Raw genomic sequence first — 25,305 nt, forward strand, 5'->3', positions numbered from 1 at the left:
TTGGGTCTAGTCCATCACATGATTCTCCTAATGATGTGATCCCGTTATCAAGTGACAACACTTGCCTATGGTCAGGAAACCTTGACCATCTTTGATCAACGAGCTAGTCAACTAGAGGCTTACTAGGGACAGTGTTTTGTCTATGTATCCACACATGCACTGTGTTTCCAATCAATACAATTATAGCATGGATAATAAACGATTATCATGAACTAAGAAATATAATAATAACTAATTTATTATTGCCTCTAGGGCATATTTCCAACAATATCATGCACTAGTGTGTGCAAGAGAGTGAGATGTGAGTGTGTGGGTTCCCCCCCCCCCACCCCACATAACTTGTGAGAGTTGTAGGTGATCTTGTGATCTTGTGTGTGTGTGCATGTGTGTGTGTCACACATGTGCAAGGCATGATGTGCCTTGTTAGTACTTGTGCCTACTTGTATGAGTAGGTGTAGGGATACATATGTGAGTGTAAGCTAGTGTGTGTGTGATGACTAGCATGTGTAGGTGCTTATGATGTTTGTCCTTGATGTGTGTGTGTATGTGGTGGTGTGCTAAGGCAAATGAGCATGAGGTCTACCCCTCATGTGCACCATTGGTGTGTGTACATGTGCAAGAGCATGTATAAGTGATAAGCTAGTGGAAGCACATGTGATGATGCACTATTCACCTCTTTGTGATTCCATGTTCATTTTCTTCTTAGCTTTGTGCCCAATTGTTCTATGCAAGTGCCTATGTATTATATATGTTTTTGGGGTAGAATCATCCCAGGAATCCAACGGTGGGTTCAGATTCCACTTTGGAACACTTTCTGGGAATGTCATATTTTTGTTTTGATCAATGTTTAGAGCTTAGTTCCATGAGATGTGGGGAACCCAAGAGGTTTTTTCCTTGTTGTGGCAGTAGAGGGTGACCCCCTCTATTGCACGTTGGTTTTGTTTCATTCTTAGTAGTTCATATGTGCAAGTTGTGCCTAGTCAAAGTAGGCATGTGGCTGAAATTCCAGTTTTCACTAAGTCTGAGAATCTGCTTATATTTTCTTCCCCTGTAGTTGTGCTTGTAGAAGTTCATGTGTTGGGAATCAGCCCCTGCTATAAACTGGAAAGTTGTAGCTTTTGTGTTTGTCTAGCTCTATGTAAATTTTCATTCCATTTGGATTCCTGTAGATATTGTTTTGGGTGCTGTCAAAATGCTTCAGAGCATAAACAGCTAGTGAGAAACTGAGATTTTCACTAAGTCCCTGAAAACTGATATTTTTGGCCAAGTTAGCAGCTATAGAACTTTCTGTGTTAAACTCCTTTGTGTGATATTTTTGCTCATGCTTGTATACCTTTTGAATAGCTTCTGCCACATATCCTATTTGGCATATTTGGGGGTTGTAGGTGTTTTGCATGTAGCTCTCAAACGGCTATGATGCTGTTTAGGACAGATTGCACAGTTTTGATGTTTTGATGCTTGTGAGTGCATAGTTGATGGTGTGGTGATATTCCTTGCACCACCCATCCATAATTGATGGTTTTGTGATTTGGCAACCCGGGAATACCAGAAGTATGCCATTGGAGTGTGTTGTGATAGATTTGATATGTAGGACTCCATTTCTTGTTTCGTTTTTTCCGGATGATCCGTAGCTCCGTTCGTAACGTTCTTTATATGTTTTTGCATCTTTTTTCCATGACGCATATGTTCATGTCATCCTCATGCATGTCAACATAGCTTAGAGTGTAGTTCTGTCCAGAAGTTTGTAGTTTCTTCTCGTGCATGTGCTAGTGACTAGAATAGAGATGCATGTTCATTTTCATCACATGCATCATGTGCTTGTTGCATCTTGTTGTGTTGTTGTTCATTGGATGTTATTTTTATGCTGGGTAGCACCGGGATCGGAGAACGAGTACGTGGATCCGGGAGAGTACGTGCAGGACGAACAAGAGCAGTTCCAAGCTGAGGACATCACAGGCAAGATGATATGACCTTGATTCCATCTCTAGACTTGTTATGCTAGATTCACGTTTCCTTCGTCATATGCTCGCTTCCTACCACTGAAATAATTGCCTCCTTATATTGCCATGAAACCCAAACACTTATCCCTTCCTAGCAAATCTTGAATGGCTAAGTAGGCTTGCTCAGCTACTAATGTTAGCATTGCTAGTTGCACGTGAATTTGTCTCATGTGATAACATGAGTTTGATATCATTATGTTAAATCTGGTATTTAATTAATGCCCCTATATACTTGGTAAATAACAGAAGGCCTAGCCTTTTGCCGGGTGTTTTGTTCCGTTATTGCCGCCACAGTTACTGGCTACCGGTGTTTGATTCCATAACTGATAGCTCCTAACACGTTCGGGGTTGTTATGGGGACCCCCTTGATAAATCGCGTAGTGTAAGACTTGTCCGACAGGACCCAACATTGGTCTTAATTTTCTAATCACTTAATAATAATCTGCATAGGGAATGGCCACCCCGAGGGAAGTTAATCAACAACCCGGGCCAGTGCTCCTCATGAGTGTTGGTCCAATCTGGTCTGCTTGTGGGGCCACCAGAAGGAAACTTGAGGTTTGGTTCTCGTAGCTAGTTCCATCCTCGTGTCCTGAGACTGAGATACGCGGCTCTTATAGGGGTCGTCGACATGACGGGAGGTCCTGCTAGTCTTGTCTTACCTTAGCGATATATCTTGCGTATAGGAATCCTAATGAAGCTTTGGTTCTCCCCAGAGTTGAGGTTTTCCTCTAAGGAATCCGACGAGATCACGAGATTCGTGATAGAGGATTACTTTGCGGCCCGTAACCGTTTGTGATGCACTAGCTGGAGCACCCTGCAGGGTTTAATCTTTCGGAAAGCCGTGCCCGCGGTTATGTGGCAACTTGGAATATTTGTTAACATCCGGTTATAAATAACTTGAACATAATATTATAAAATTGCCAACTGTGTGTGTAACCATGACTGTCCCCTTCGAAGACCTCTCTTCGATCGGGAACATGGTGGGGTTATGATTGACGTAAGTAGGTGTTTAGGATCACTTCTTGATCAGCTAGTCATCCACCGGTAGTATAGACCACCTTCAAATACTTGTGCTACGTAAGCTAGACACCATAAAGCTTAGGATGCTGCAACCTAAACAATTTACCTTCCTTACCTAATAACTTGACCAGTTCTGGCACCGAGGTCATAGATTGCTGAGTCCCCATGGCTCACATATTACTTCAACACCCCAACAGGTACAGGTACGCCCAACGCAGGTGATACCGACGGCACGCAGCTGGCGTGGCAGTACTATGAGGAGAACGACCGCCTGTACGTGAACTATCCAGAAGACTGAGGCGTGGTCGTGATCGTGGGCGAGCATGCAGGGTAGCATAGCCTTTTCTCATGTTATGTAGTCCGTAGCGGAACTACCTTGTTTGAATAAATGCGTGATGTAAACTCTGATATTATTTCTAAGATGACAGATGATTCCCTATTTGTCATTCTATTATTATGTATGTGCTACGTTACCGTGCTTGCGAAACGCTTAGATGCGCTTCTTTCCAATTCGGGGCCTCGTTGCCTAAATCGGAAAGGACCGCATCTTAGTCATTACAAGTTGGTAATCACAGCCTTACGACCATAGGAGCTATTGTGTGATCGTACTTGGCCGAGTCGAGTCTAGTAAAATGTTTTGAGTCTTAGTTATATCGGAGAGTAGGATTCTTTTTTCTCCTCTTCCATGCTCTGGTGAGGTTCCCTACTTAGGAAATCTTAATTCTTCTCCTCTTCTCGCTCAAAAAAAATTAGGATCACGCGGGTATTTTTGAAATGTATATGATTTCGATGTGACGGAGTTTTGTCTTGGTGCCTCCTGTCTGCCTTGATTTCTTCCGGGGAGTTGAGGTCCAGGGGATTCTTGCGCACATCGCCATCATTCAGATTTCTAAGTATCTAAGAACGAAGGATGTTTGTAATTACTTCAATACTAGTAGTGGCGAGATAACCCCGATGTCCCCAGTACTGGTGCAGATTGTTCGGGAGTACTGCCATACTTTGTATCATTGTGATCACGAGGGTCTGTTGTAGTGAAGGTCCGAGATTCTGGTTATGTGTTGACGGATGTGATACAGTGGACGGGTTAGTATAGGAGTTGTGTGTATATTACTCCTTGTATCCGTGTACCAGATTGCATGACCAGATATTTCGGGAATTCGTAGGTGGGATATCAAGTACTGACTTATAGGGCAATCTTTCTACAAATGCATGATGTGAGGTTGGGATTTGACATCCAGTGGGTAGGTTTGTTCATGGTCGTCTTACAGCAGTTCTCATTGTGTCTTAAAGAGTCCTTGTAGCTCGCTACGACTCGGGGATACTTCGTAAGTCGTGTGCACTACCTTGCACAGGATGGCTACTGTAAATTCGAGCCCGTGCGATCTTATCCACGAAGATATCGGATGAAATCTCGGTCATATGTTTGTTCCGAGCGGTTCTAGCTCATACTTGTTTGCAAGTGGTCTTAATCAGAATTTTGTCGACCGTCACTTTGAGGAAGCATTCTTACTATTTTGTTCGGGTGCAATTGCTATAATCCTGCTCAGATATTCCTGCCATTTTGATTCAGCTATACCTTCAATTTATTCTGTGGGCTAATGTGTTGTCCGTCTTCAGGATGGCTCCACCAACTCGTCAGAATCCAGGGCGTGAGGATGTGCCGCCACCACCTCCTCCTCCGAAGAATCCTCCTCCACGGCCGCCTCCTCCTGCACAGGCTTGGCAAGCGGTGATGGCTGCTACAAATACAAACACTCATATGCTGATACATTTGTTGCAAGAGAGGACTAATCAGCAGCAAGGCAATTTCCAGCATGGTGGCAATCAGTTTGCTAATCTGAGTCAGTTCCTGTCAAATCAGCCAAAGACTTTCACTTCCTATGACCAGCCGTTTGATGCTGAGGATTGGATCTGGGACATGAACAAGCACTTTGAATGCAGCAATGTTTTTCCTGAGGATTTCGTCAAGTTTGCTACATTCCAGCTGAAGGGGCAAGCATCTATCTGGTGGCAACAGTTGAAGGATTCTAGGGGTGCTAGTGTGATCACTTGGGATGAGCTTTGCCGTGACTTCAGATCCCACTACATTACGTCTAGCTTTGTGGAGGAAATGTGTGAGAAGTTCAGGCGCTTGAAGCAAGATGGTAACTCCGTGTACAAGTACAACATCGAGTTCCACGAGCTAGCCCGATACGCCTTGCAAGATATCCCTGATCAGAAGAGCAAGACTTATCAGTTCAGAGGTGGCTTGAAAGAAGATTTGCAGTTAGCTCTTGCTTTGCATGATCCTGAGGAGTTCGATAAGTTCTACAACCTAGCTCTCGGGGCTGAGGCAGCTTTGCTCACGGTGGAGAATTCTAAGAAGCGCTTCAGAGATTCCAGCTCGTCTTCTACTAAGGTGGTTCAGAAGCAACAGAAGTATTCGGTGTCTCCTCCTCCTCCTCGGCACACGCAACAGTTCAAGCATTCTGGTGGTCGTGGTTCTTCCCATCCACCCAACCCAGCTTTCTAGCAAAGATTCCAGCAGCAGAAGCAAGGGCATCGTCAGACAAAGTACCGTCAGCCAGCAGATGTTACTTGTCACAAGTGTGGGCAGAAGGGTCACTATGCCAACAAGTGCACTTCTCAGCTCCGTCTTCCGCCTCCTCCTCCAGGAAAACCTCCAAGCAATGCTCTCATGAAGTTCAACCCCAGGTCTGCTCGAGTCAACATGGTGAATGCGGCTGAGGCAGAAAACTCGTCAGAAGTGATCATGGGTAACCTCCTCGTCAATGATATTCCTGCTAAAGTGTTGTTCGATTCTGGCGCATCGCATTCTTTCATGTCATATCCCTTTGCATCTGGTAATAATATTGCGACCGAGTTTTTACCCAAGTCATTGCAAGTTGTGTCTCTGGGTATGCGGATGAGCTCTCAGTTGTTCGCTCCGGGTGCTTCTGTCAAGATAGGGAGTTATTCTTTTCTGGCGTCTCCTATTGTCTTGGGCAATTCTGACATTGATTTGATCCTTGGTATGGACTGGTTGGCCATGAACAAGGCATCGATTGATTGTGAAGCTAAAGAAGTGAAGCTTACTCACTCTTCGGAGGACGTGATTATATTCACGGCGTGCGATGATACAATCCATCTGTTCTCTTTGAATGAAAAGGGTGAGTTTAATCCTGTTTCGCAAGTCCCAGTGGTTTGCGAATATGAAGATGTGTTTCCAGAAGAACTGCCAGGAATGCCTCCGTACCGAGAAGTTGAATTTGTTATTGAGCTTGAACCAGGTACTGATCCTGTGTGCAAACGGCCGTACAAATTGGGTCCAGAAGAGTTGAAGGAACTTAAGAGGCAACTTGATGAGTAGAATCGTTTGGGTCTGATCAGACCGAGCTCGTCTCCGTGGGGCTATGGAGTTTTGTTTCTCAAGAAGAAAGATGGCACGGACCGGTCGTGTGTCGATTACCATCCATTGAACAAGAAGACAATCAGGAACAAGTATCCACTTCCGAACATAAATGAGTTGTTTGAGCAGTTGAAAGGGGCTAAGATCTTCTCCAAGCTCGATCTCAGAATGGGCTATCATCAAATTCGCATTTGCGAAGAGGATATTCCGAAGACTGCTTTCAGGACTAGTTTTGGCTCGTATGAGTATACAGTCATGTCTTTTGGTCTGGCAAATGCTCCTCCGACATTTTGTCGATTGATGAACTACATATTCTCTCCGTTCAAGAATGAGTTCGTCTTGCTGTATCTCGATGATATTCTGGTCTTTTCAGAGACCGAGGAAGAACATGAGGAACATCTCAGATTGGTGCTTGATAAGCTGAGAGAGTACAAATTAAATGCCAAGTTTTCCAAGTGTGAGTTCTGGTTGAAAGAAGTCGTCTATCTTGGGCACATCATCTCTGTAGAGGGCATCAAAGTTGACATGTCGAAGGTGCAGTTCATTGTTTAGTGGGAGCCTCTGCAGAATGTGAAGCAGCTTCGAAGCTTTCTCGAGCTTGCAAGCTATTGTACAAGGTTCGTTGCGAACTTCTCCAAGATTGCTAAGCCTCTCTCAAGTCTTCTTCAGAAGGGTGTGAAGTATGCTTGGTCTCCAGAGTGTCAGTTTGCCTTTGACACACTCAAAGAGAAGCTCACCTCTACTCAAGTCTTGGTTCCTCCGGATGATTCCAAGCCTTACCAAGTGTTCTGCGATGCCTCTCTTCAAGGTCTTGGTGCAGTTCTGATGCAAGAGAAGAAAGTGGTTTCTTATACCTCCAAGCAGTTGAAGCCAGCGAAGAAAAATTATCATGTGCATGATCTTGAGCTAGCAGTAGTGGTACATGCGCTGATGACTTGGAGACACCTCTTGTTGGAACGAAAGGTTGAAGTGTTCACCGATCACAAGAGTCTCAAGTACATCTTCACCCAACCTAACCTGAATCTCTGGCAAACTCGTTGGGTGGAAATGCTCCAAGATTTCAATCCGAGTGTTGAGTACACGCCAGGCAAAGCTAATGTCGTGGCAGATGCTTTGAGCAGGAAGGCTTACTGCAACAGTCTCATTCTGAAGCCTCTCCAGCCGGACCTTTGCGAATCTTTCAGAAATCTCAACCTTCAGTTAGTTCCTCAGGGACTTCTTGCAAATCTTCACATCTCTCCTACCTTGGAAGATCAGGTCCGAGCAGCACAGCTTCTTCATGCAATGGTGAAGAAAGTCAAGATTGGCGTGGCAAAGGGTCTTCCCAAATATAAGTGCTTCATTGTTGATGCCAAAGACACGTTGTTCTTTGAGGATCGTCTTGTCGTTCCGAAAGGTGATCTCAGAAAGGTAATCATGGAAGAAGCTCATAACTCTCTACTCTCTATACATCCTGGAAGCTCCAAGATGTATCAGGACTTGAAACAGACCTTTTGGTGGACTCGCATGAAGCGTGAGATTGCTCAGTTCATAAATGAATGTGATGTAAGTCGAAGGGTGAAAGTAGAGCATCAACGTCCAGTAGGTCTTTTGCATCCTTTGCCCATTCCCGAGTGGAAGTTCGACCATATTGAGATGGATTTCGTCACCGGGTTTCCGAAGTCCAAGAAGGGTAATGATGCCATCTTCGTCGTCATCGACAAGTTGAGTAAAGTGGCTCATTTTCTTCCAGTCAAGGAATCCATCTCCGCAGCTCAGCTTGGAGAGCTGTACACTTCCAGGATAGTGTCGTTGCACGGCGTGCCTATGATGATCTCTTCGGATCGCGGAAGTATCTTCACTTCCAAGTTCTGGGATTCTTTTCAGTCCGCGATGGGCACGAAGATACGCTTCAGCACAGCTTTTCATCCTCAGACTAGTGGTCAAGTGGAGCGAGTCAATCAGGTCCTTGAGGATATGCTGAGAGCTTGTGTTATCTCTTTTTACATGAAGTGGGAATACTGCGTGCCTTTCGCTGAGTTCTCGTATAACAACAGTTATCAAGCTAGTTCAGGCAAAGATCCATTTGAAATTCTCTATGGCAGGAAGTGTCGTACCCCGCTCAACTGGTCCGAGACCGGCGAGCGTCAGATTCTTGGGAATGACTTGATAGAAGAAGCTGAAGAGATGTGTCGGGTCATTCGAGATATCCTTAGAGCAGCTCAGTCCCATCAAAAGAGCTATTATGATAGCAAGCATCGTGACATGTCTTATGAGCTTGATGACTTCGTCTATCTCAAGGTATCGCCTATGAAGGGTACGCAACGCTTTGGCATCAAAGGCAATCTTGCGCCTCGTTTCGTGGGTCCGTTCAGAGTTGTTGGCAAGACAGGCGACCTTGCGTACCACCTCGAGCTCCCGTCAAACTTTGCAAATGTGCATGACGTGTTCCATGTCTCTCAGCTCCGGAGATGCTTCAAGACTCCCGAGCGCATTGTTCATCTTCAAGAAATCGACCTTCAACCCGACCTATCCTATCGTGAGCATCTAGTTGCGGTTCTCGAGGTGACTGAGCGCAAGACCCGCAACAAGACTGTAAAATTTCTCAAGGTGCAATGGTCACACCATTCCGATAAAGAGGCTACTTGGGAACGCGAGGATCACCTTCGTTCTAAATTTCTGGAGTTCTTTCAGTCCTAGATCTCGGGTCGAGATCTTTTTGTAGTGTGGGAGAGTTTGTAATGCCCCAAGAGTGTAACTTGCATTTATTGGAACCTTCTGTATGTGGGTCCTTCTTTTCATTGCAATGAGAGCTCAATGCATGTGTTATTTCATGTGTCACCTTGATTTGTTTTCCTTTGCATGCATGCATCACTTTCATTCCATGCCTATTTGTATTTGTTGTTCTTGTGTTCCATGTTGTGGTGTGTCATGTGGTGATGTGATGTGATAGCATGTGAGATGATGGTGGGTGTTATTTGTAAGTAGGAAGCTATGTTGGTTGCTTATAGGATTCAAAACATTCCCTTTCTCTATTTATCTGAAGTCAAGATTCACTTGTTCCACCCCTCTTTCAAAAATTCCCATGATTTAGTATGTTTTGTGTTGGATGTGAAGATATGTATTTGTTGTTTTGAAACTTTGTTTGAGAGGTGCAAATATTCACAAAACAGAGGATTATATTTTGTTTTGTAAATATTTAGTTGCTCCAAATATTCCTTTTATATTTTATTCAAATAGGTCATAATTCCTTATGACCAGGGGTATTTTTGCTTTATTTTTAGCATCATCAGATTAGCCTATGCATTTATTTTTGTTGTTTGTGTTGGTTTTAATTAAGAAAACCCCAGTGGGTTTCTTTTCCTCTATCAGTCGCCAGCTTGGGCTTCCTTTCCCCCTCCCGAGGCCCATCTCTTCTCTCTGTTCCCAGCGAGAGCCCACCTAGCGCGTCCTTCTCCTTTCTTCTGACGCCGTCGTTGTCGTGCTGCTTTCCGTCAGAGCATCAGTGAGAGAGAGCGAGGGGATTGACGCCGTCCGTCCCATCCGCGGCTCATATAGCCTCGGCGTGCGTGCCCCTTGGCATAGGGTTCCGTGTTTTCCCTTCCTAGCGCCGCTACCTCCCTCCATCTCTCTCTTCCTCCTCCAGGTAAGCTATGTAGATCGAGTAGCAGAGAACGGAGAAGTGCGCCGCCGTCGTCCATCGTGCGTCCCTCGCCTCCAGCGCCGGCCAGCATATCTGGGAGCTCGGGGAGGGTCCCCGCGTTCCATTCCCGTCGTTGGTGAGGCCGGGGAGAGACCACACCGATGGGCAGCTCCTCCTCTCCGGCATGTTCACGGCGGCCCTGTCCCTCCTTTGCTTCTGCGACAGTTCAGCTACATCTTCTTCAGGTCGCCTTCGTTCATCTCGAGGTGGCTCCTTCCTCCGATCGGCGTCCTCTCCACCTTCCTCTCGGTGAGCCTAGCTCCTCCTCCCTTCCCCCTCGATAGATGTGGAGTAGATGCTCGTGGCCAGACCACTCTGTTCGGGGAGGTGTACAGCAAGGGCATGTCTGATCTTTGTGGGTGCTCGGGCTTATGCAGAGAGCAGCGCAGGGGCTACCCACGCTGCAGTAGTGGATGTGTAGATGTACCCCGCAGCGTAGAGCAGCAGTAGTGGTAGGAGGCGCTCCGGTGATCTTTGTCGTTGTCGTTTCTGTGTGCAGGCAGAGCAGGGCGATCTATGCTCTAGTGTAGGTTATGTTGGTAGATCACTCTATTCTCCTTGTTCGTAGCCCAGTGGTTTGCAGCGTGGTTGTAGATGCAGGCGGTTGTGGGTTCGAGTTCCAGTGTTTCACCCCCTTTTGTTTTGAGTTATTTCGGCACAGTAGAACAGCAGCTTCAGTAGCACTCCACCTTGCTTGTCATCCATGTTCTATCAAGTGCATGTTCACTAGCCGAGTGGTGTGCTCGTGTGTTGTTGACCAGGGGGTCTAGGGTTCGATCCCTTCACCATCCTTGTATTTCCTTTGCTTTTCTTTTACTGTTTTGCATATGTGTGCTTGTATAGTTGTTGCAGCTGCTTGGTCACCATGTGGGTATTTTATTTCCCCTCACAACAGCATGTTGTCTCTAGTATATTTTGCTACCATGATAGATATGCATGTGTAGGCTTTGGTGCATATGTGCATGTGTGAACTAGCTTTACATGATGTGTGTGTTAGTGTGTGTGTGTGTGTATGCACTAGGTTGTATGTGTAGATGCATGTCACCATAGAGATGTGGTGTGTTACTCATGTGATATGTTGAGCTCATGCACTAGTGTGTGCAAGAGAGTGAGATGTGAGTGTGTGGGTTCCCCCCCCCCATATACCTTGTGAGAGTTGTAGGTGATCTTTTGATCTTGTGTGTGTGTGTCACACATTCCCAATGCATGATGTGCCTTGTTAGTACTTGTGGCTACTTGTATGAGTAGGTGTAGGGATGCATATGTCAGTGTAAGCTAGTGTGTGTGTGATGACTAGCATGTGTAGGTGCTTATGATGTTTGTGCTTGATGTGTGTGTGTGTGTATGTGGTGGTGTGCAAAGGCACATGATCATGAGGTCTACCCCTCATGTGCACCATTGGTGTGTGGACATGTGCAAGAGCATGTATAAGTGATGAGCTAGTGGAAGCACATGTGATGATGCACTATTCACCTCTATGTGATTCCATGCTCATTTTCTTCTTAGCTTTGTGCCCAATTGTTCTCTGAAAGTGCCTATGTATTATATATATTTTTGGGGTATAATCATCCCAGGAATCCAATGGTGGGTTCAGATTCCACTTTGGAACACTTTCTGGGAATGTCATATTTATGTTTTGATCAATGTTTAGAGCTTGGTTCCATGAGATGTGGTGAGCCCAAGAGGTTGTTTCCTTGTTGTGGCAGCAGAGGGTGACCCCCTCTATAGCATGTTGGTATTGTTTCATGCTTAGTAGTTCATATGTGCAAGTTGTGCCTAGTCAAAGTAGGCATGTGGCTGAAATTCCAGTTTAGTGAAAATCTGTGATTTTCACTAAGTCTCGGAATCTGCTTATAATTTCTTCCCGTGTAGTTGTGCTTGTCGAAGTTCATGTGTTGGGAATCAGCCCCTGCTATAAACTGGAAAGTTGTAGATTTTGTGTTTGTCTAGCTCTTTGTAAATTTTCATTCCATTTGGATTCCTGTAGATATTGTTTTGGGTGCTGTCAAAATGCTTCAAAGCATAAACAGCTAGTGAGAAACTGAGATTTTCACTAAGTCCCTGAAAACTGATATTTTTGGCCAAGTTAGCAGTTGTAGAACTTTCTGTGTGAAACTACTTGATGACCCACAAGTATAGGGGATCAATCGTAGTCCTTTTGATAAGTAAGAGTGTCGAACCCAACGAGGAGCAGAAGGCTTTGATAAACGGATTTCAGCAAGGTAATAACTGCAAGCACTGAAAGTAGCGGTAACAAGTGATTGTGTAGCGAGGTGAAACGTAGCAAGCAAAGAGTAACAAGTAACAATTAGTAGCAACGGTGCATCAAGTGGACCAATCCCTTTTGTATCAAGGGACAAGCCTGAACAAAGTCTTATAGGAGGAAAACCGCTCCCGAGGACACACGGGAATTTCTGTCATGCTAGTTTCATCATGTTCATATGATTCGCGTTCGTTACTTTGATAGTTTGATATGTGGGTGGACCGGCGCTTGGGTACTTCCCTTACTTGGACAAGCATCTCACTTATGATTAACCTCTCTCGCAAGCATCCGCAACTACAAAAGAAGAATTAAGACAAAGTCTAACCATAGCATTAAACTAGTGGATCCAAATCAGCCCCTCGCGAAGCAACGCATAGACTGGGGTTTAAGCTTCTGTCACTCCAGCAACCCATCATCTACTTACTACTTCCCAATGCCTTCCTCTAGGCCCATTTATGGTGATGTGTTATGTAGTCAACGTTCACATAACACCACTAGAGGAAAAACAACATACATCATATCAAAATACCGAACGAATATCAAATTCACATGACTATTATCAGCATGACTTATCCCATGTCCTCAGGAACAAATGTAACTACTCACAAGACATAATCATAATCATGACCAGAGTGTAATGAATAGCATCAAGTATCTAAACATAAACTATTCCACCAAGTAATCCAACTAGCATCATCTACAAAGAGTTATCAACACTACTAGCAACTTTACAAGTACCAATCGGAGTCGTGAGACGGAGATTGGTTACAAGAGATGAACTAGGGATTGGAGAGGAGATGGTGCTGATGAAGATGTTGATGAATATGCCTCCCCTTCGACGAGAGGAGTGTTGGTGATGACGATGGCGACGACTTCCCTGTCCGGGGGGGGGGGAAGTTTCCCCGGTAGGATCGTCCTGCCGGAGCTCTAGATTGGATCTGCTCAAGTTCCGCCTCGTGGCGGCAGCGAAACCACGAAAAAGCTTCCTCTTGATTTTTTTTCCACACCAGGACGCTTCATATAGCAAAAGAGGGGTGTTAGTGGGCTGTCAGGCAGCCCACAAGCCTGCCATGCGCCAGCAGGAGGGGTGGTGGCGTTGGGCAAGCTTGTGGAGCCCTGGTGGCCCCCCTCCAATAGTTCTTTCGCCCAATATTTTTAATATACTCCAGAAAAAATCCATGTAACTTTTCAGGGCATTTGGAGATGTGCAGAATAATGGACTAGGATTTGCTCCTTTTCCTGTCCAGAATTCCAGCTGCCTGAAGTCTCCCTCTTCAAATAAACCTTGCAAAATAAGAGAGAAAAGGCATAAATGTGGTACCACAAGTAATATAACAGCCCAAAAAGCAATAAATATCAACATGAAAGCATGATGCAAAATGGACGTATCAACTCCCCAAAGCTTAGACCTCGCTTGTCCTCAAGCGAAAACCAAGTTCCATAAACATGTCCACATGTTGAGGGACGAAGGTGTCGATAAAACATAATACAGACATGAGGACATCATGATCACACATAGAACAGCAATATATCATAAAGATTCTTAAGGGAAAGTAACAATTCCTTCACCAAGCAAAGCATGAGGCAAAAACCTTACCAAGAAGTAACCAACAATAATCCATTGTCATTGAAGAAATTGCAATTTATCACAACATCAGAAAGAGTCAAATAAGAGCTTGTAAGGCAAACCCACATACTCAATCATCTCTTTCGTTTTCCACAATTGTTACAACTCACATGGTACTCATGATGTCAAAGTTTCAGCTGGTAATAGAGGAAGATAGGGGCTTATAGTTTTGCCTCCCAACCATTTACCTCAAGGGTAAAGTCAACAACAATAGAGCATAAGTACTCAACTCCAAGTTGATATATGAATATAGATCTTTCCCAAACATGTGACGGTAGCCAAGACAAAGGCAAAAAGGGAATTGGTGATGATCACCATGACTCTTACAAGGGCAAAAAGTAAAGGTACAAGATAGGCCCTTTGCACAGGGAAGCAGAGGTTGTCATGCGCTTTTGAGGTTTGAATGCGTGTCCTCTTAGTGCGGAGGAACGTCACTTTATATTGCCTCCTGTGGTAAAGAACTTTATTATGCAGTCTGTCGCTTTTATGTCTTCCTCATCACAGGTTCGTACAAAGCTTATTTTCCACACACTAATAGACCATACATATTAGAGAGCAATTTTTATTGCTTGCACCGATGACAACTTACTTGAAGGATCTTATTCAATCCATAGGTAGGTATGGTGGACTCTCATGGCAAAACTGGGTTGAAGCTTTATGGATGCACAAGTAGTATCTCTACTTGGTGCGGGAGTTTTTGCTAATATTAGGTGGAAGCAATCATCACATGCTAAGGGATCTCTAATCATATAACATTGTTTGGAACCAAGCAAACACAATTCATTATGTTGTCTTCCTTGTCCAACATCTACTCCTAGGCATGTAATAGTTTGGTGAGTGCTCACAATTGCAAAAAGTGTCTAAGATGATATATTTATATGTGAACCTCTCTTTCCTTATTACTTCTTATTGATTGCAACAATGACTAATGTCTATGTTGATTTATTCTCAACAAGTTTCAATCATCATACGTGTCATATGTGAAGCTATCACTTTCCATAAGATCGTCTCATGATCTTTCATGCTATCGTTCTTTTCATACTTTTGATCATGGCACAAAGCAAAGCCCTTGACTAAGAAGCTCTTTATTATATAGCTCGTAAGCTCGAATACATCGGGGGAGAGACAAAAGCAAAAGACTCAAACTAAAAACTAAAGACTTATTCCTCTAAAAGAAGAAATAAAAACTGAAAAGGAAAGAACTAAAACAAAGGTAAAAGCGAAAGATATAAAGGTGATACGATACCAGGGCAACTCCCCCAAGCTTGGCAGAAGCCAAGGGGATTGCCCATACCAATGCTTAGTTGTCTTCCTTTGGTGGTGATGGTGGTGTTGTTGGAGCAGTCTTGAGCTTGTCTAATTTCCACTTGAGAAAAAAGTTCTGCTCCCTTAGATCGTCATTTTCCTCCTCAAGTTTCAACACTCTATGGCAAAGTTCCTGCTTACTCTCCTGCAACAAGCGAGAAGGGATAAACAAGGTCTTAGGCTTCTTCCTATGGTCAGGGAGGCTTGACTTCTTGAACTCCACATGGGTGTTTGCAGGTTGAGGTAGAGGAGCCTACTCTTCATTGGAACTCGTTTGCTCCTTCCCTTTGGGCTCATAGTCCTCTTCCTCATCAGTGGTCCAGCCATATGGTTCCAAGTCCCCATAGACCTTGGGGTTAGCAAGGTAGTCAGCCACATAGCTCTCTCCCTTTGAATCTTGAGAAGACATCTTGACCTAGATCTGCGGCAAAACTAGCTTGAAACGAAAACAGAGGTAAACTACGCGATATGGAGATCAAAACCTTCGGGCGACTATATATTGATTTTTTACTCGGCCAGAAGGAGTTCTCCGCAAGAAAACGGAGTCCGGGAGGCACACGAGGTGCCCACAAGCTTGCCCTCCGCCACCAGGGGGTAGGGGCAGTGGCAGGGCTTGTGGCCGTCTCGTTCGCTCTCTGGACTGCTTTTTATTTTTCTAATTTTCCAAAAATTCCAAAACTGAGGAAATTTCCTATTGGAAAAGTATCAGAGTCCAATTTCTTGCCGAAACAGATACATCTTCATTTTCAAGGTCTGAAACAGGCTGATAAACATCCCTTATGTACTCCTGTGGAGTTATGACATTGATGATATTGGTCTCAACATTTATGGGAGTACCAGAGATGTAATGCTTGACTCTTTGCCCATTTACCACACTAGGAAAATTTCCTTCTGTGTTATTGATTTTGATGGCACCCGAACGATATACTTCCTCGACAACATAGGGACCTTCCCATTTAGAGAGAAGCTTGCCTGCAAAGAATCTCAAACGAGAATTGTATAGCAAGACATAATCACCTACATTGAACTCTCGTTTCTGTATTCGTTTGTCGTGCCATCTCTTAACCTTTTCCTTGAACAACCTGGCATTCTCATATGCCTGGGCTCTCCATTCATCTAACGAGCTGATATCAAACAACCGCTTCTCACCGGCAAGTTTGAAATCAAAGTTGAGCTCTTTGATTGCCCAATAAGCTTTGTGTTCCAGCTCAAGAGGTAAATGACAGGCCTTACCGTAAACCATTTTATACGGTGACATGCCCATGGGATTCTTATAAGCAGACCTATAAGCCCATAGTGCGTCGTCAAGTTTGCTAGACCAGTTCTTTCAAGATATATTGACGGTATTTTGTAGGATCAACTTGATCTCCCTATTACTCAACTCCACTTGACCACTAGACTGAGGATGATAAGGAGATGCAACTCTATGGTTGACATCATAGTTAGCTAGCATCTTGCGGAAAACACCATGAATGAAGTGTGAACCGCCATTAGTCATAAGTATCTAGGGACTCCAAATCTTGGGAATATAACTTCTTTAAGCATCTTAATAGAGGTGTGGTGATCAGCATTTTTAATGGGGATAGCTTCTACCCACTTAGTAACGTAATCCACAGCAACTAGGATGTGAGTGTACCCATTGGAACTCGGGAAGGGTCCCATATAATCAAAGCCCCAGACATCAAATGGTTCAATGACAAGTGAATAGTTCATAGGCATCTCTTGACGCTTACTGATGTTCCCTATCCTTTGGCATTCATCACAAGACAAGACAAAATTACAGGCATCCTTGAAGAGAGTGGGTCAATAGAAACCTGATTGCAATACCTTACGGGCAGTTCTATCTCCAGCATGGTGTCCTCCGTAGGCTTCGGAATGACACTTATGCAGGATCTGTCCCTGTTCATGTTCAGGCACACAACGTCTAATAACACCATCTACTCCTTCCTTATAAAGGTGAAAATCATCCCAAAAGTAGTGTCTGAAATCAAAGAAAAATTTCTTCTTTTGCTGATAGGTGAAACTGGGTGGTATGTATTTGGCTACGATATAGTTTGCATAATCGGCATACCACGGTGCACTAAGTGAAGTGCGGATGACATTAATTGCTCATCAGGAAAGTTGTCATCAATAGGTAGTGGGTCATCAAGGACATTCTCTAGCCTAGACAAGTTATCTGCTACAGGGTTATCAGCACCCTTTCGGTCAACGACGTGCAAATCAAATTCCTGTAGCAGGAGAACCCATCTAATCAGCCTAGGCTTAGCGTCCTTCTTCTCCTTGAGGTACTTAATAGCAGCATGATCAGAGTGAATAGTGACTTTGGAGTCAACTATGTAAGATCTGAACTTTTCACATGCAAACACGACTGCTAAAAATTCCTTTTCCGTAATGGCATAGTTTCTTTGGGCATTGTCTAGAGTTTTACTAGCATAGTGAATAGCATTCAACTTCTTGTCAACTCTTTGTCCTAGAACAGCACCAACAGCATAATCACTAGCGTCACACATGATTTCAAAGGGCAAGTTCCAGTCAGGTGGTTGAACAATAGGTGCGGTTATCAAAGCCTTCTTAAGTATTTCAAAGGCTTCCTCACAATCCTCATCAAAAACAAAAGGAAGATCCTTCTGCAAGAGGTTGGTAAGAGGCCTAGAAATCTTAGAGAAGTCTTTAATGAACCTTCTATAGAAACCAGCATGACCTAGGAAACTTCGTATACCTCTGATATCTGTGGGGCAAGGCATTTTCTCAATTGCATCAACCTTAGCCTTATCAACTTCAATGCCTCTCTCAGAAATTTTGTGTCCTAAGACGATACCTTCATTAACCATAAAGTGACACTTCTCCCAATTCAAGACGAGATTGGTTTCTTCGCATCTCTATAAGACTCGATCAAGGTTACTGAGGCAATCATCAAAGGAAGACCCGTAAACGGAGAAGTCATCCAGGAAAACCTCGACGATCTTTTCACAAAAGTCAGAGAATATAGCCATCATACATCTTTGGAAGCTGGCAGGAGCATTACATAAGCCAAAAGGCATACGTCTATAGGCAAAGGTACCGAAAGGGCAGGTGAAAGTGGTTTTCTCTTGATCAAATTGTGCAACACGTATTTGCGAGAAACCTGAATAACCGTCTAGAAAGCAGAAGTGTGTGTGTTTTGATTGCCTTTCTAGCATTTGGTCGATGAACGGCAAAGGATAATGATCTTTCTTGGTTGCCTTGTTCAGTTTCCGGAAGTCTATCACCATTCTATAGCCGGTAATAATCCTTTGTGGGATTAGTTCATCCTTATCATTAGGAACGACGGTGATACCTCCCTTCTTAGGTACACAATGTACTGGACTTAGCCAATCACTATGAGCAACAGGATAAATGATTCCTGCTTCCAGAAGCTTTAATATTTCTTTTCTAACGACCTCTTTCATCTTAGGATTTAATCTCCTTTGATGATCAGCAACTAGTTTAATGTCAGCATCAGTTTTAATCTTGTGCTGACATAGAGTAGGACTAATACCCTTAAGATCATCAAGAGTATATCCAATACCAGCGCGGTGCTTCATCAGAGTTTTTAGTAACTTCTTCTCGTCGCGCTCTGAGAGGAGAGCACTAATAATGATAGGATATATCTCCTTCTCATCAAGATAGGCATACTTAAGAGTATCAGGCAACTATTTAAGCTCGAACACAGGATCACCCTTTGGTGGGGGAGGATCCCCAAGCAGTTGAACAGGCAGATTATTCTTGAGAATAGGATATTGTTCTAAGACAATTTTATCTATCTCATCTCTCTCCTCCATATGCATATCATTTTCATGCTCAAGCAGATATTGCTCTAAAGGATTCGTAGGAGGTACGCCAATAGAGGCAAGAGAAATGATTTCATCTCTACGACACGACTCTCTTTCATGGGTTTGTCTTCCAAACTTGGAGAAGTTAAATTCATGAGACACACCCTCGAAACTTACTGTGACAGTCTGCTTAATGCAATCAATGTGAGCATTGATAGTGTTGAGAAAGGGTCTACCAAATATGATGGGACAAAAGCTATCTTGTGCAGTACCAAGGACGAGGAAATCAGTAGGATACTTCATCTTACCACACAGGACTTCTACGTCTCTCACAATTCCCAGAGGGCAGATAGTGTCTCTATTAGCTAGCGTAATAGTGACATCAATGGGTTCTAACTCAGCAGGTGCAATCTCATCTTTGATTTCATCATATAGAGAACGGGGTATTGCACTAACACTAGCGCCATATCACATAAACCATGGTAAGAGTGATCTCCTATCTTAACAGAAACAACAGGCAGGCCAACTACAGGTCTGTGTTTGTCTTTCGCGTGAGGTTTAGCAATTCTAGCGGAGTCCTCACAGAATTTGATAACATGCCCGTCTATGTCTTCGGCTAAGAGATCTTTGATAATAGCAACACTAGGTTCAACACTAATCTCCTCAGGGGGTGCAAGTGGTCTAATGTAACCCCTACGTATCACAGTTGGAGCTTTAGAATAATCCTTTATCCTAGCAGGGTATGGTGGTTTCTCAGTGTAAGCACAAGGAACAACAGGATCACTAAAAGCTATGATTTTGTCCTCAACTAGATTGATTTTGGCTATGTTGCTTTCTACAGGAGGATGATATTTAAACCACTTCTCTTTGGGAGGATCAACATGAGCAGCAAAAGATTCACATAGAGAAGCTACTATCTCAGAGTCAAGTCCATACTTATTGCTAAAATCCCTAGAAGTGTTTGTCTCAACAAAAGATTTAACGCAATCAAAATGGAAATTCATACCTGACTCGTTACCTTCCTCCAGCTCCCAATCTTCAGAGTTGCGTTTGATTCTCTCCAATAAATTCCACTTGTGATCAATATCCTTCTTCATAAAAGAACCAGCACAAGAAGTGTCAAGCATGGTACGATCTTCATGAGAAAGCCGAGCATAAAAGTTTTGAGTGATGATTTCTCTCGAGAGCTCATGATTGGGGCATGAATATAGCATTGATTTAAGCCTCCCCCAAGCTTGAGCTATTCTTTCCCTGTCACGAGGCCAAAAGTTCTAAATAAAGTTCCGATCACGATGTACTAAATGCATAGGATAGAACTTTTGATGAAATTCCGATTTCAACCGATTTGTCGCCCCATGATCCAGTATCATCACATAGCCTATACAATGTCAACGCCTTACCCTTCAAAGATAAAGGAAAGACTTTCTTCTTTACCTCATCCTCGGGCAAACCTGCAAGCTTAAATAAACCACAAACTTCGTCTACATAGATTAGATGCAAGTCTGGATGTGAAGATCCATCTCCTGTGAAAGGATTAGCCTGCAGTTTCTCAAGCATACCCGAAGGAATTTCATAAAAGATATTTTCAGTAGGTACCTCAGGTTGAGGAGCAACTCCTCGTGCTTCCGTTCGTGGTGAAGATACCCCGAACAAACTCCTCAAAGTAACAGTTTCCATAGTGACAAGTGACAATAAATTTCAGCACAGTATATAAATGTTTCGTTACCAATTTCCACTTACCAAAGGCGCTTCACTCCCCGGAAACGGTGCCAGAAAAGAGTCTTATGACCCACAAGAATAGGGCATCAATCATAGTCCTTCCGATAAGTAAAAGTCTCAAACCCAACGAGGAGCAGAAGGCTCTGATAAACGGATTTCAGCAAGGTAATAACTGCAAGCACTGAAAGTAGCGGTACCAAGTGATTGTGTAGCGAGGTGAAACGTAGCAAGCAAAGAGTAACAAGTAACAAGTAGTAGCAACGGTGCAGCAAGTGGCCCAATCACTTTTGTAGCAAGGGACAAGACTGAACAAAGACTTATAGGAGGAAAAACGCTCCCGAGGACACACGGGAATTTCTGTCATGCTAGTTTCATCATGTTCATATGATTCGCGTTCGTTACTTTGATAGTTTGATATGTGGGTGGACCGGCGCTTGGGTACTGCCCTTACTTGGACAAGCATCCCACATATGATTAACCTCTCTCGCAAGCATCTGCAACTACAAAAGAAGAACTAAGACAAAGTCTAACCATAGCATTAAACTAGTGGATCGAAATCAGCCCCTCACGAAGCAACACATAGACTGGGGTTTAAGCTTTTGTCACTCCAGCAACCCATCATCTACTTACTACTTCCCAATGCCTTCCTCTAGGCCCAAATATGGTGAAGTGTTATGTAGTCGACGTTCACATAACACCACTAGAGGAAAAACAACATACGGCATATCAAAATACCGAACAAATATCAAATTCACATCACTATTATCAGCATGACTTATCCCATGTCCTCGGGAACAAAAGTAACTACTCACAAGACATAATCATAATCATGACCAGAGGTGTAATGAATAGCATCAAGGATCTGAACATAAACTCTTCCACCAAGTAATCCAACTAGCAGCAACTACAAAGCGTAATCAACACTACTAGCAACCTTACAAGTACCAATCGGAGTCGTGAGACGGAGATTGGTTACAAGAGATGAACTAGGGATTGGAGAGGAGATGGTGTTGATGAAGATGTTGATGAAGATGCCTCCCCTCCGACGAGAGGAGTGTTGGTGATGACGATGGCGACGATTTCCCCCTTCGGGAGGGAAGTTTCCCCGGCAGGATCGTCCTGCCGGAGCTCTAGATTGGATCTGCTCAAGTTCCGCCTCGTGGCGGCGGCGAAACCATGAAAAAGCTCCCTCTTGATTTTTTTTCCAAACCAGGATGCTTCGTATAGCAAAAGAAGGGGGCTAGTGGGCCGTCAGGCAGCCCACAAGCCTGCCCTATGCCACCAGGGGGGGTGGCGGTGGGCAAGCTTGTGGCGCCCTGGTGGCCCCCCTCCGGTAGTTCTTTCGGCCAGTATTTTTAATATATTCCAGAAAAAATCCACGTAACTTTTCAGGGCATTTGGAGATGTGCAGAATAGTGGACTAGGTGAAAGGACGTGGATGTCGCCTAGAGGGATGGTGAATAGGCGCTTTAAAATAATTAAGGTTTAGGCTTGAACAAAAGCGGAATAAAACTAACGTTTAATTTGTCAAGCACAAAACCTACAAACAACTAGGCTCACCTATGTGCACCAACAACTTATGCTAAGCAAGATAAACAACTAAGTGATAGCAAGATATATTACAATAAACCATATGTCTATCACAAAGTAAAGTGCATAAGTAAAGGGTTCGGGTAAGAGATAACCGAGGCACGGGGAGACGATGATGTATCCCGAAGTTCACACCCTTGCAGATGCTAATCTCCGTTGGAGCGGTGTGGAGGCACAATGCTCCCCAAGATGACACTAGGGCCACCGTAATCTCCTAACGCCCTCGCACAATGCAAGATGACGTGATTCCACTAAGGGACACTTGAGGGCGGTCACCGAACCCGTACAAATGGCAAACCTTTGGGGCGGTCACCGAACCCGTACACGTGGCAACCCTTGGGGGCGGTTACCGGACCCGTACACGTGGCAACCCTTGGGGGCGGTTACCGGTACCCGTACAAATTGATCGGGGCAATCTCCACAACCTAATTGGAGACCTCGACGCTTGCCCGGAGCTTCACACCACAATGATTGGGCTTCGAGACACCACCAAGCTTCTAGGACGTCAAAGCATCCACGAAGAACAATATCTAGGGTACTAAGTACCAAAGGTAGTAAGCTTCTCAACTTCTCACTTCCACGTATCACCGTGGGGAATTCAAACCGATGCAACTAATGCAATGGCAAGAACACACGAAGTGGTCAAGTCCCTCACACTCAAATCCCTCCACAACAACGAAAGCTATGGAGAAATATGAGAGGAAGAACAAGGAGCTCACAAAGAACTCCAAGATCTAGATCCAAGGGGTTCCCCTCACGTAGAGGAGAAAGTGATTGGTGGAGATGTGGATCTGGATCTCCTCTCTCTTTTCCCTCAAGAACAAGCAAAAATCATTGGAGGGATTGAGAGTTAGCAAGCTCTAAGAATGTCAACAATGGAGGTAGAACAAGAGCTCAACGGATGGATAAGACCAAGGGGGAAGAAGACCCCTTTATATAGTGGGGGAGGAATCAGACCGTTACCCCCACTTACAGCCCGAGCCCAGCGGTACTACCGCTGGCTCCAGCAGTACTACTGCTAACCCTCTGGCGGTACTACCGCTAGCTGCAGCGGTACTACCGCTGACCCTCCAGCGGTACTACCGCTGGCTGCAGCGGTACTACCGCTGAGCCCATGGTAGCGCAAAGATACTACCGGGCCAACCACCGCCAAGAAAGTCTTTGCAAAAAGTCCGACGCAGTACAACCGCAAAGATGACGGTACTAAAGTCCTGGAGCGGTACTACCGCTGACCAGAGGCGGTACTACCGCTGGGCCAGCGGTACTACCGCCAGCTCTAACGGTACTACCGCTAGGGCCAGCGGTACTACCGCCAGCTCGAGCGGTACTACCGCTAGGGCCAGCGGTACTACCGCTAGGTCCAGCGGTACTACCGCTTGCCACTGAAACAACCATAACTTTCGCAAACGAGCTCCGAATCGAGCAAACCCAAGCTTGTTGAATTCAGGACGACAAGAGCTATCCATGATATAGACATGTGAGTCCTCTATGAATGAAGAACCGGCAAAATAGAGATGTGAGTCCTCTATGAATGAAGAACCAGCAAAATAGAGATGTGAGATCTATGAATGAAGAACCGGCAAAATCTTCTCGTGCATGTGCTAGTGACTAGAATAGAGATGCATGTTCATTTTCATCTCATGCATCATGTGGTTGTTGCATCTTGTTGTGATGTTGTTCATTGGATGCTATTTTTATGCTGGGTAGCACCAGGATCAAAGAACGAGTACGTGGATCCGGGAGAGTACGTGCAGGACGAACAAGAGAAGTTCCAAGCTGAGGACATCACACGCAAGATGATATGACCATGATTCCATCTCTAGACTTGTTATGCTAGATTCACGTTTCCTTCATCATATGCTCACTGCCTACCACTGAAATAATTGCCTCCTTATATTGCCATGAAACCCAAACACTTATCCCTTCCTAGCAAATCTTGAATGGCTAAGTAGGCTTGCTCAGCTACTAATGTTAGCATTGCTAGTTGCAGGTGAATTTGTCTCATGTGATAACATGAGTTTGATATCATTATGTTAAATTTGGTATTTAATTAATGCACCTATATACTTGGTAAATAACAAAAGGCCTAGCCTTTTGCCGGGTGTTTTGTTCCGTTATTGACGCCATAGTTATCGGCTACCGGTGTTTGATTCCATAACTGATCGCCCCTAACACATTCGGGGTTGTTATGGGGACCCCCTTGATAAATCGCGTAGTGTTAAGACTTGTCCGGCAGGACCCAACACTGGTCTTAATTTGCTAATCACATAATAATAATCTTCATAGGGAATGGCCACCCCGAGGGAAGTTAATCAACAACCCGGGCCAGTGCTTCTCATGAGTGTTGGTCCAATCTGGTCTGCCTGCAGGGCCACCACAAGGAAACTTGAGGTTTGGTTCTCGTAGCTAGTTCCATCCGTCGTGTCCTGGGACTGAGATACGCGGCTCTTATAGGGGGTCGTCGACACGACGGGAGGTCCTGCTAGTCTTGTCTTACCTTAGCGATATATCTTGCGTATAGGAATCCCGGTGAAGCTTTGGTTCTCCCCAGAGTTGAGGTTTTCCTGTAAGGAATCTGAAGAGATCACAAGATTCGTGATAGAGGATTACTTTGCGGCCCGTGTCCGTTTGTGATGGACTAGTTGGAGCACCCCTGCAGGGTTTAATCTTTCGGAAAGCCGTGTCCGCGGTTATGTGGCAACTTGGAATATTTGTTAACATCCGGTTATAGATAACTTGAAAATAATATAATAAAATTGCCAACTGTGTGCGTAACCGTGACTGTCCCCTTTGAAGACCTCTCTTCGATCGGGAACATGGTGGGGTTATGATTGACGTAAGTAGGTGTTTAGGATCACTTCTTGATCATCTAGTCATTGACCGGTAGTATAGACCACCTTCAAATACTTGTGCTACGTAA

This window comes from Hordeum vulgare, chromosome 3H, assembly GCF_904849725.1.
Source record: "Hordeum vulgare subsp. vulgare chromosome 3H, MorexV3_pseudomolecules_assembly, whole genome shotgun sequence".
Taxonomy (NCBI): Eukaryota; Viridiplantae; Streptophyta; class Magnoliopsida; order Poales; family Poaceae; genus Hordeum; species Hordeum vulgare.